The sequence below is a fragment of the Bombus pascuorum genome, chromosome 16 (assembly GCF_905332965.1).
Source record: "Bombus pascuorum chromosome 16, iyBomPasc1.1, whole genome shotgun sequence".
NCBI lineage: Eukaryota > Metazoa > Arthropoda > Insecta > Hymenoptera > Apidae > Bombus > Bombus pascuorum.
In genome coordinates this window covers 6,568,145-6,580,775 of record NC_083503.1, presented here as the reverse complement: position 1 = coordinate 6,580,775, position 12,631 = coordinate 6,568,145, and the positions used below count along the sequence as shown (strand labels likewise).

The 12,631-nt window shown below is 33.6% G+C and overlaps 1 protein-coding gene across 6 annotated transcripts in view; it reads left to right on the top strand.

The window, feature by feature from the left end:
- The window catches only part of LOC132915180 (uncharacterized), a 204,860-nt gene that overhangs the window by 34,311 nt on the left and 157,918 nt on the right, over nucleotides 1-12,631 (top strand). The window contains exon 1 of one of the 6 annotated variants that reach the window (XM_060974905.1): nucleotides 12,189-12,335. The exons of 4 other annotated variants lie outside the window; for them this stretch is intronic. The gene's annotated coding sequence lies outside the window, so the exon portion shown is untranslated. Of the gene's footprint in view, nucleotides 1-12,188; nucleotides 12,336-12,631 lie in introns of those variants that run through there. One more of the 6 variants, XM_060974907.1, reaches the window with a different exon arrangement.

Here is a 12,631-nt window from a genome sequence, read left to right as displayed (position 1 = left end):
CTTACAAATCATACTATAAATTACTTTTTTTACAAATAATTTCTTGCTCGTCGTTTCACATCTCTATAAAATTATCTCGTATACCGTATAGTATATCTCAAAATACAGCGCAAATGCATGGAACGACATAGCCAAGAAAGAAAATTCACGTTCAAACGTTTCATGAAATGCTTAACGCGGCAACGTAGAATTTAGGTATAGAAATCAGTTACTAGACGAGAATATCCTAGAAAGCCTTCTAATGGCAAATACGTTATCCCCACAGCTGAAATGCAGCTTCTTCAGTTACATGCCTCGTAGATGTTAACGAAACCAGTGTAATAACAATTAGTAGTAAAAGGGAGACGTACATACTTTAAGACGAAACCAGCGCACACGCGAGCAATTGCTTTCGCAACAAAGATTTGTTTGAAGGATATAGCGTAACTGAGTTTCAGAGATACTCGGATGTAATTTACTTTGTGTTTACTTAATGAACGAAATTCTACCGACTTGTCTATTTCTTCAAACGCAATTACATTTATACATATATACATATTAAGATACAATTGGACATTTAATAACAAACATATTAGGAAGATTAAAGTCAAGAAATTATTAACTATTAAGATCAGTGGTTTAAAGAGTGCAATGATTATGACATTATCTGTATCGGAATAATCATCCCGTCGCAATACAACATTAGACCGATGAAACAATTTATTATTAATAATTTCGTATATTTATAAGGCTTCCTTCCAATTACAGATATTTATAGATTTCAATTTTTGAATATCGAAAGTAAAAATTAATATTACTAGCAAGACAGAATATCAACGTTATGCCAAGTTATTATACCAAAGTTTGAAAAATATTCTTTTTGCAATTTTTGAAATAATAATGGCGAAACGAACATCTTTAAATTTAAATTCACACTGGTATAAATGCCATTCAGATTGAACTTCAGATGAGAGAAAAAACACGTGGAAACATCTTACAGACGATTGATAATGTGTATAGAACATAAGAAAAGATACAAAATTGGGTCTGGTAATTACTTAATAAACTATATATAGTATATAGAACGAAAGCAGATCGTTTACTTAGTTGAGAAACAAAGCATCAGCTCTGAAAAATAACTTTCTACACTGGGAAAATCTTTGGAATAAATAATATGACATCGAAATATGTTATATAAAATTATTGAGAAAAAACACAACTAATTTTTGATCGATACGATATGCCAATCGGTACCGCACGGCTCATCTCTGTACCTTTATATAATAAAGACTAATCAGCGTTATTACATTCGATCTACGCATAATTGCCATTTATGTGAATAAATCATGTAACTAGTAATGTCGTTTCAATTAAAGCCGATAGTGACTTCATAAAATTATAAATTCCAGGTTCCGATACATATTAACACTTTGTTGGACAAAGCCGTCAACGGTTAGTCGTATAGCGACGTGGTTTTTGTTGACTAATATAGAGGCACTTTCCTCTCAGATCTACTTTGCAACTTGGAATTGATTTCTCGGTGTGCAGCGCCGTAACGTCAATTTGTTGTGCTCGAACCAACAGGTATGGTAGAGTGCAGCAGCACTTGCATTCGAACAGCTTTCCGGTTCAAAGTCTAAAACTAGTTGGACGGAAACGTGGCAATGCCTTCACAGTGTGCACACGTCACTACGTGAATATCGCTATCGATAATACCAATATTGGAAACAGCTTCAAGGATCATAAACTCCGTACCTGCAAACAAACGCTATCGTTAAAAGATTACTCGATAAACTCTTATTTCGGTATGCATTAAATTAAGAATTATAATTACAATTCTTTGAATACTATGTTGTGTGCATCCTGCAAATCAGATATCGCGATTCGGTCATTTCAGATTCGGGCAAGTATCATTTTTAGATTATTTCAATGGAACACTGTCTGACGATTTGGCAAATTCCAATTTAGTTTTATCGCTATATTTTATCGACTTATGAAACGTTTTATGATAAGGCAACGAGAGGGTAATGCCCGCTTCCAAACACATTAATTACACACGCAGAGTGACTGCCGCAGGATTAAGCAATTTGAAAATTAGATATTTCTTTATGTAATTAAGGTTAACTGTAGGTATTTTATATATCTATATGTCTGTAAATTACATATCTATAATTTATATTGTCATGCATAATATATAAATAATATATTTTACATAATTATATTTAAATTGTATATTTTTAAAAATTGTATTAGAAACAATAAGGTTAAACAGCCAAAAGTGAAGCAACAGCCGCGTTAAGTTGGACGATAAAGTTGATCTTTTATATACCAATACTAATGTAGAGATTTTAACGTCGACAATTTTTCATCGAAAAGCGATAATTAAATTTTGCGCGCCAGTTATTTACCAAAGTACTAATATTCGTGATCATTGACTTACGTAACGAACGAGCTTCCAATCCCTCGCTTCTTTCTTAAATGAAAAGTTTAGTATCCTCGAGTGTATAGTGCAATTGTATCTTCTTTCGCTTTTAAAATAAAATATAATTTAATTTGTGTAATCCTAAATACATTACTGTAGGTGCTATGTAAGACAATTTTGAAGTGATATGTAGCTATCTTCCTTTACAAAGTCATACTCTTGCGATTATATGTATGTTCAACTAACTTCTCAGAATTCTAATACCTCTCTCGAACTTAACTTGGAATATCCAAATAATCCTATGTGACAAGAAACTTCTAAGATCCCGATCCGATCAGTCGAGATCAGTTTCCGCCTAAGCTAAAAGTACCCGCGGTTAATTATAAAAGACCAGCAACTCTATATTAGTATTGGTATATAAAAGATCAACTTTATCGTCCAACTTAACGAGGCTGTTGCTTCACTTTTGGCTGTTTAACCTTATTGTTTTTAATACAATTTTTAAAAATATACAATTTAAATATAATTATGTAAAATATATTATTTATATATTATGCATGGAAATATAAATTATAGATATGTAATTTACAGACATATAGATATATAAAACCATTTTTAATATGTTAGATACCTATCCTCGTCTCCTCTGAAAAACTATCGTCGCTTTCGAAGCGATTTATACAAAGTCACGATTCATGCGAACATTTTAAATATTTCTATTTTAGTTTTTTTTCTTTTTTTTTTTTTTTGATAATAGAAAAAATGTTTGGCTTTGAATAATATTGGAGAAATATGTTACTTGTCCCTAAACAAATTGCATGGTCGTCAACTTTTTTTTTTATAGATGGAAACGTTGCGAAGATATCAGAGTTAGCTTTATTATCATAAATGGAATGCTACATTTTTTATACCAAAATATCGAAAATCGCTGAACTCTGAGTAAAAAGAAAATTGACCTGTATTAGCTCAAACCTAATAATTTACGAGTAATTTGACATCGTTCGTTGTACGAAAATGTACTTTGTATCTTCTTAGTAATTCAATATTAACAAAAAATTTCGTTAGACGGAACGTTACGAACAGTGTCAATTTGCGTTGCGTCCGTTAAAAGTGAGTATAGCGAGATCCGGCTAAAGTTCCTTTTCGACCTTCTCTCTCACATAAATTCGAGTATAATTATTCAAACTCGGAATCACAACTGTTACGATCAAAATGAAAAAGGGTCATAGAATAACGATTGTTCTTTCGATCAAAATGGTTTTCGTTACAATCATGATCGACGAAGGAAATTTATTTCGATAGCTCGTAATAGCTATCGGTGATGGAAAATCTATTTCGGTCGCTCATAATAATTGTAGATGATGGAAGTTTGTTTCGGATTGCACACGATAGGTATTGATCGAAGAAATCGTATTTCGATCATGGTAGTTATGAACGAGGAAAATATTATCTTGGCTTGGATCGGGTTTTCGGTTTTGAAGTTTATGTTTCACCGCTATGAACAGTGCACGTTCGGCTCAAATGGCCAACAACTAATATCAAATTCAAATTAATAAATTACAATAATGCAAGTTTTCAAAAAAACTTTTCCCTCGGTAGAGAATTATATTTATTGATTTTTTAATTTATTATTAAAATTATAAATTAAAATTCAATGTAACGAACATAAGATTCTCCAAGTTTTGCAAAAGTCCCTTTTCACGTCTTTATCTTTCAGAGTGACAAAAACACTGTTTTCGTTCGGAAGCAGAGAATTGTTTTGGTCGAGTACAAAACAATACTTTACACGATTATGAGCAACAGAAATACCATTTCTCTGGCCGGTAGCTGTTTTGAGCAATCGAAATAAATTTCCTTCTTCGCTAACTATTATACCATTGTATATGCGATCGAAATATAATTCCCTCGTCAACAACGGCTATGGAAAACTACAAAAATTCTCGGTCACTTATAATCATTCATAAAAGATATAACTTAGAAAACACGAAGCTGGCACCCCGCTGGGGGTAGCCACCCACATGCTATATTTATTTTATTTTTTTTTTTTTTATTTACCAATGAGATATAACACTTTACCAAATGTCCTTCAGGACAAATTGTAAAAACCAAAATAAAATAAAAAAAAAACTTATAATCATTATTTCTAATACGTTTACAAGCTGAAATCTTCTAATAACGATTTTTTGAAAACTTATCTTCGTATTTTGTGGTTAATATTCTCAGCTTAAATAATAAACAAATGTTACTGATTTTCTTCTTAAAAATTTTTCGGGTAACTGTTGGTCCCTGATTCAAACATAATATTCAAGCCCATAGTTCTGTGCAACACAGCTGAGCTACCAATGCGACTTCATCGCTCGAGTTGTGTCGATTTTTATCAATCGAGTTACGAGACCTTCATTAAGATTTCCTGCAGCTCCCTGATTTCGCATCAGACTCATTCGCACGTTTCAATCTACTCAACTCGGTAGTTCCCCGATTTCGCATTGGTCCACGAAAATTAAACCCCTTCGGATTCCCTATTAGGTTTGTTCGTATCCTGCGGTCGACTAATTTTGCCTCAGGTTTGTCTGCATTTTCTCCAACCTCCTATCAACAGCTTCCCGATTTTGCGTCGGATTCCCAGTGATTCACAGTGCGTTGACCATTGGACGAAAATCAAAAAATCAACTTTTACGTCGCCAGTTAAAAGCCTCATAGGAGCATTTCTGGGTGTGTATTAGTAAGATTAAAAGTGTTTTTAAAACAAACAAACGAGCGTCCACCATGTCTGGATATATCGTTTGTGAGTAAGAATTTTCAGTCAAAGTTCATCTTCTCTTTCGACTGGGTTAGTGTACCTACATTTTTTTATTATCTCCAGTGGAATCTGTTATTAAAAGACAAGTGCTCTTTATTTCGATAGCTTTTTGTTTCTTTATTTCCATCTTTTACTAGTGAAATTAGCAACCTAGGTTTTGGTGACTTTAATTAAAGTTTTAAAAAGTACTGCTCAAAAGTACTTCGTAATATTTGGTGAAAATATGCGTGTCCCGCAAAAGATCAGGAAAAAATTAGCTGCAAAGTAGCTTACCTGCCAGAGTATGTACGTAAAATTGGTACGAGAAATAAAATCTGTTCGATTTCGGCAAAAATGCGGTTTTCTCACTTAGCGGCGTAATCGTCAGAAATTAACGGACAAAGACACTTCAAATTAATAATAGACTGTAAATATAGTGTCATTGTATTTCCTGTTCAAGTAAGGCTCCACTGTCATACCCATATCGCGTAACTACCCTTCTTTCTTAAGATGATTACGCTGCTCATCGTGCGCCTTATTGCCTGTAATCTGCTACGCTGATACGTATACTCGGGGTACGAGATTCCGTAAAGCCGCGTGAAGCAACTTGATCGAACTTTGACATATCGTGGCTCTAGTATGTACAACCAGTGTACTTCACTCTCCTGTACAGCCCTTCGTCCTCGCAGCACGTGGTGTCCATTAGTGACAAAGTATCGAGTGTTGCGAGGCCGAAGGGCAGTACAAGAGTCGTTAAGAAACTTGGAGAAGCATTGCTCAACAGGCGACAATTTTTTCAAGGAACGTGGAACAACGATAAGATATTCCTCGTTGTTGCTTCATTGGAGACAGGATTAAACAAGTAACAACCGGCGATATCTGTTGGAGGCGACAGAAACACGAAGAAACTCGGAGAAAAAGTCAATAACGAGCGGCTTTTACAAGAAACTTTAGGGATGAAGGGACGGGGTCATAGCACCATCGTTTACGTACATATGTTTAGATCTGTTTGTATCCTTTGTTATATTTACAGAGTTCCCATCGTTGTTCTCAAGGATGTTACAATTTCTTTTAGGCGAGTCTGTCACATTTCTTAAATTATTAACAACGAAACATTTATAACTCTTTATGAGTCAAATTTTGTATTCTATCGAGGGAAACATCTTTGGACGAAATAAATTATCTCGGACATAACGCGTGGACATTGGAAGATACGGCGCGTCTTTTGTCGTTTCGCTGAAAGCTAAATCGATTGTAATTACGTTTTTACTGTCTACGATACAAAGAAGGTGTTTTAAAATACTACTACTAGACCAATCATATTATTATGTAACGTATTTTTTCTTTTAACATTTTAGTAATTATATGGCGTTTTACAAGTCCAAACTGAAAAAATCTTTTTGAAGAAAAGACTCGTTAATTAATTTATTTGGTCTCGAAAAATTCCGTTAGAAAGTTTGGTCACAGATCTCTCTCTCTTTCATAATTATTCATTGTTACAAACTGAAAATGTTACTACAAAAATGTTCATTACATAATCAATGTTTACTATACAACATTTACTATTATGCAAGTACAAATAGAAAAATAATTACGTTACGAATTTAATATTAGTTCTATCAAGTGGACTATAACTTTCAAACTCATCTTTAATAACTTTTAAAGTCTTCTCAAAATACGCCGAATGATTATTTTCTGATTCAATGGTATCGAAGAAAAAGTTCCTTCTATTAAAGGTTATTAGTTATTATTCTTTCGTTAACTTACTAATCATAAAATTTAACTAAAATCAATAGGATGTACAACAGTATACATTTTTATTGAATGTTTTACAAATCAATATATAGGAATACACCATTCGTGATAGCTCACGATCGGTTTCCGATACAGGTATGTAGCAATCGATATTCACGTAGGAAGTAAAGCAAACGTTTCATCGTGCGATAAATTAGAAATACCTCTGTTTAGTATCTCGTTTGATGGGCGCGATACGGCTTGCGGAATGTTGATATAGTAGCTATTAAAAAAAAAAAAAAGAAAGAAAAAAAGAAAAAGAAAACAGCGTCTTTCGAAGCAAAATTGCGTAGTAAAGGTTGCGACATGTCACGTTCAGCGCCTCGAACGTTTTCAAACTCGTCGGCCGTCTGGAACTAAGCTCGACCGGAACTGGGAATGCGATCTTCCTGCACACCCGGACCAGTGTGCAACTACTTCATGCCAAGAGTATTTGAAATACTCCGCGGTCCAGGATGAAGTATGCCATGGTATCAGAGGTTTGTGGGCTGTAACAAAGCAGGCCCTCCGGGCACCGAATGTACATACAGCCCTGGCATTTACCGCCAAACGACGACGACAGCCTGAATGCTGCAGGACTCCTGAAAACTTCCTCATAAACGGCTATTTGCGTTCGAGGAATTGGAACACGGGTACACCATGAAATTTTATTTCTCCTCCGACGAGCTAGTAATACACCGTGGCAGATTATTTGTACAGCTATGTCAAGATTTTATTTATGAACTTTTACACATTTTTACACGAATACGATATTCGACGAATATCAGTTAATCCTTCTTTTACATTATCTCTCGCATCGCAAACATTAAAATTATTTACGATATTTCATTGCATACGAATTGAATTTATCATGAAAATTATAACATAATTATAGCATTACACACATAACAACGTAAATATATTTTCCTAATAGTTTTTTTTTTATTTTATTTTGGTTTTTACAATTTGTCCTGAAGGACATTTGGTAAATTGTTGTATCTCATTGGTAAATAAAAAAAATAAAATAAAATAAATATAGCATGTGGGTGGCTACCCCCAGCGGGGTGCCAGCTTCGTGTTTTCTAAGTTATATCTTTTATGAGGTCTATTGGGTTTTTTTTTTTTATATTTTATTTTGGTTTTTACAATTTGTCCTGAAGGACATTTGGTAAATTGTTATATCTCATTGGTAAATAAAAAAAATAAAAAATATATATATAGCATGTGGGTGGCTACCCCCAGCGGGGTGCCAGCTTCGTGTTTTCTAAGTTATATCTTTTATGAGGTCTATTGGGTTTTTTTTTTTTATATTTTATTTTGGTTATTTTACAATTTGTCCTTGCGGACATTTGGTAAAGTGTTATATCTTGTTGGTGAAGAAAAAAAAAATATAAATAAAAAATAATATAGCATGTGGGCGGCTACCCCCAGCGGGGTGCCAGCTTCGTTTTTTTCTAAGTTATATCTTTTATGAGGTCTATTGGGTGTTTCCTTTTTAGTCTTCTTGCGATTTTTGTTGTGTTGCACGTTTCAGCTTTCCTAATAGTGCAAACATTCAGCGAGCCTTAAAATTTCGACTAGATTTAACGAAATGTTGTAGCGATTATCAGCGTATATCATGAAAACTTGGTAAAACAAAGTGTTTCATTGAAGGTGTCGTGAAAGAAATTCGATGATCGAGAGATAAGATCTAGCATAATATGCACTTTAGAACGAAAATCAGATAGACTCTATATATGATAATTATAAATCAATCGACGATATTGCGTAACGCGGCACAGATTAGAATTCCAAGTATTATTTACGCCATAGACACCAGCTGGAATTAAATGGCTAGAATGGAAATTCTCATACAACTTGAAGCGATTTTTATGATAATAATCCAACTATGTGAAATGGACGGTGTCAGTACTTTAAAATTTTCTGCACATTGCCGACATTCAACGTTGTAATAGAAATTTGGCGACTGAGGGAATACGTAACGTAGTACATTTCAATTGCATAAAACATAATAAATTGTTGCGCCTTTTATCATTTTATGGCCACGAACATGTTTCATATTAGTTCATATCAGATCTCGCGTTGAATATAAACTTGAGGGCGTTATAATTTCTGTTACAATATTAAAAGCAAAAATTTAAATTTATCCATATTCTCTGTACACTTTTCTGTAATTTATATGTAGAAATTCATATGAAGGTAGATTATGTCGAATATCTTTTACAAGATTATATTCCATAAATTTTCATCTCTTTCCCGTAGGATTCGTTATATTCGTTTCGTAGAATCTCGATATATTCGTTCGTTAATTCAAAGTTAACTAAAGTACAAAGTCCGAGAACTGCGTAACACGTTTATAAAATTATTGTAAGCCGCTACACTTTGTCGTTGTACATATTTCATATAAATGAAGCACAGCTACAGCACGGCACGGCACGAAACAGCACAGCACAGAAGCTAAATAATACTTTCTTTTCTGAAATCACTGAAAAGTGATTTTGTTTTATGGGTGCAGCATACAGACAAGAATTAATCCTCCTATTACAATTAGATCAATTGAAAGAAACTTTATGATTAAAAATCATCATTAGGAAAATAGTGACAAATGAATATAAAATCTTATACGAATGCAGTAGCTTTTTTATTATACATTAAGACCATAACCTGATATGTTACGCTCATGATACAAAGAAAAATAGGTTTATGCAGGGTTCCATTGAAATCACAGTTATCACCGACTTCCGAACCAACAACAGCTTTAACAGAGAAATAAGAGAGAATTTTTATTTATTTTTTATTTAGTTCATTGCTGTCGATAATTGGTGTCCGGTCGTTTTACGATCACCGGATGAAATTACTGCCCCAAACCTAGCACAGCTCGTGAATTTGATACCGATTTTTGTTAAAATTACGCTCAAACCTATCGTAAATTAGTTGAAATCAAAGCGAAACTTATTTAATTGGTAATCAGCCCCTGCTCGGTATTGGCCTTGGATTAGTCTTAATCCTTGCCGTGCCGCGACCATCCATCAAATTATTTATAGCATTAAACCTACATAATCTTACTTATTACACCTCTCTTATTTCCGCGTGATAATATCTGCCAGTGAAGCCTGTTGTCGGTCAAGTCTGATATCGGTGAAATCTGTGTCGGAGATCTCAATCGAAGAATTCAACCTATTTTATTAGTGTTCATATACAATGTATTTTGCTTTCACTCGATTAAGTGAATTTTGATTATAAGAATTTGATATGAAGATACGACGCGATTAAAAAGTTGGAAAGTAGTGCAAATGCAACAGAACTATCAAAAGCACATGACGTTGGCGAAGCCACAGTCGCGGATATTAAAAAATGAAGATGTGTTACTGAAAATTATCTAAAGCTCGCAGATTCTTCAGTTGCTGCAACGGTAGAAAAATCTTAAATATGCTGATGTAATGAAACGATTTAATCGCAATAGAGGCGACAATAATGATAATTTTATACAAATGGAAACAGCAAACGAAAGTAATAACCGAGAGGTGCTTTCTTATGCTGAAGGCATTAAAAAAAAAAAAAAAAAAAAAAAAATACAAAAAGGAGGCAACTGTTAGGCAGTTACTTATGTTGAAAAAGTTATGTGAGTAACTTTTCCCACTTTTCCCACTCCCACTAATAAAAGAATTTAAATACTCCTCCTAAAATGATCCCAGTCAGTCTTGAACAGTTACTAGCCTAGAGCTCGGAAGTGTATCGAAAACAAGAAAAAAAATAAAAGTTTTTTTTCTAAAATTTCTTTTTATTTACGTGACATCAACATCGTTCGAAACAAAAGAGTAAGTTGACAGCCAAAAAGATATGGGGTTTAAATGGGTTATAAACCTTTTTTAAAGTAAATCTTTCTATTAATTCGGATAAGGGAGACTCTATTGTAACTTTGACTTTTTCAACTGCAAACAAGTAGCAAGACATTATTATTATTCACGTGTGGAGGATTATAACATTTATCCTATTATCTTTATGATTTTATGCAGATATAACATGTGTGTGTGTAACTTTGCAACATTGTATTTTATATTTTTGGATACATTTATACAATATTTTATATTTAAGGGGTACTACACTTGTGCGACTGGTTGTTTAATTCATCGAAACTCGAACAACGAGTGAATAAAAACTAATGTCTAAAATAATTTATTACCTTTCTTGCACTGTATTCTCTCTAAACCATCGAGAATTACGTCTAAAACGTTATTTAATGTCACAGATGAAATCCTACTAAACAAAGTAATAAGATAGCGAAATTCCAAGCGCCTTAGGATGAGTGACCATCGTACTACATCCGGTCACTCTATCCGTTCTCAGAAATATGCGATCGAAGCCTTTTCCCACTCCCACTAATAAAAGAATTTAAATACTCCTCCTAAAATAATCGAAAACAAGAAAAAAAATAAAAGTTTTTTTTTCTAAAATTTCTTTTTATTTACGTGACATCAACATCGTTCGAAACAAAAGATATACGCATTTAGGTACTTGGTTTAGGCTGAAGGCATTGTATATTTAGAATGAAGAAAAACAGTTTTGTGGTCGTAATGAGTCAATGAGATAGAATGTAAACTTATCTTTGTCTTTCGTTGAGCGAACTGTTTATGTTGGGAGCGTTCGCGGAGAGACGCGGTCGCAAGGAAAACGCGTCAGCGATTCGCATACTGGACGCCGCGAATTGGTCATTCCCCTGTTTCGGTTAGGACAACAGAGGTGGTTCAATGAATTTAACACTGTGTTAATAGGTTAATATAACTTGTATCTTTAACAATAAATTAAATAATAATAAAAATAATAATTAAATAATAAACAAATTATTAGCGATGAATACAGTTAATGCGTTACAGAAATTCGACTCGACTTTTGATATTTCTCGATATTCGTTAGACTTAGGGACTTTATTCGTCAGAGGTCTCGATGTATGCAGTATGAATTTTCAAAACGGACTGATTGCCCTTAGATCGATTCTTTCTTCTCGGGGAGACAACCCCCACCGCTGGTGCCGATGATCACGTAGGCCACCTTCTTTCTTAGAATAAAATAACGGACCGAAATTTTTGTTTGTAGAACTCGCTGTTTGGTGACAACTATGCGCTCGTCGATACATTGTATATTTTTCGTCGGGCAGATAAGACGATCCGCCTGCGACGCTGGAGGATCGCGAGCGACGATTAGAAATACGATCTATACTAAGCCTCGTGGCGTAACAGTTTAGTTCTCGTTGTAAACTCAGTGGATACGTTTCCAGGCTTTTCATTTGTCAAATTATATCCAAGTTAACAAGTGTCATACGTTTTACATAATAAGAAGGAGCATAAGAACAAAATTAAGTGCGTCTGTTACAAAATATTTGTGGTAATTATACTTTTAATAAATTTTTATAACTCTGTGTAAATTATAACGTGTCACATATTAAATGCTAGTGGAACAGAAATCTTAGATTCCGTGATCAAGTAACGATTAATTTTAATTGGGATATCGTTAATTATAATTATTCTGGTTTCAGTATAAATGGCATTTAATTGAAATAAGATGTAGAACGTGTTGTTAGAATTTAATATTGTAAAAATAAAATAACAATGTGTGACAGAAAATCAAATTTTCGCAAACTTATCAGTTATTATTAGTGATTTTGTAATGAACAAAGATAA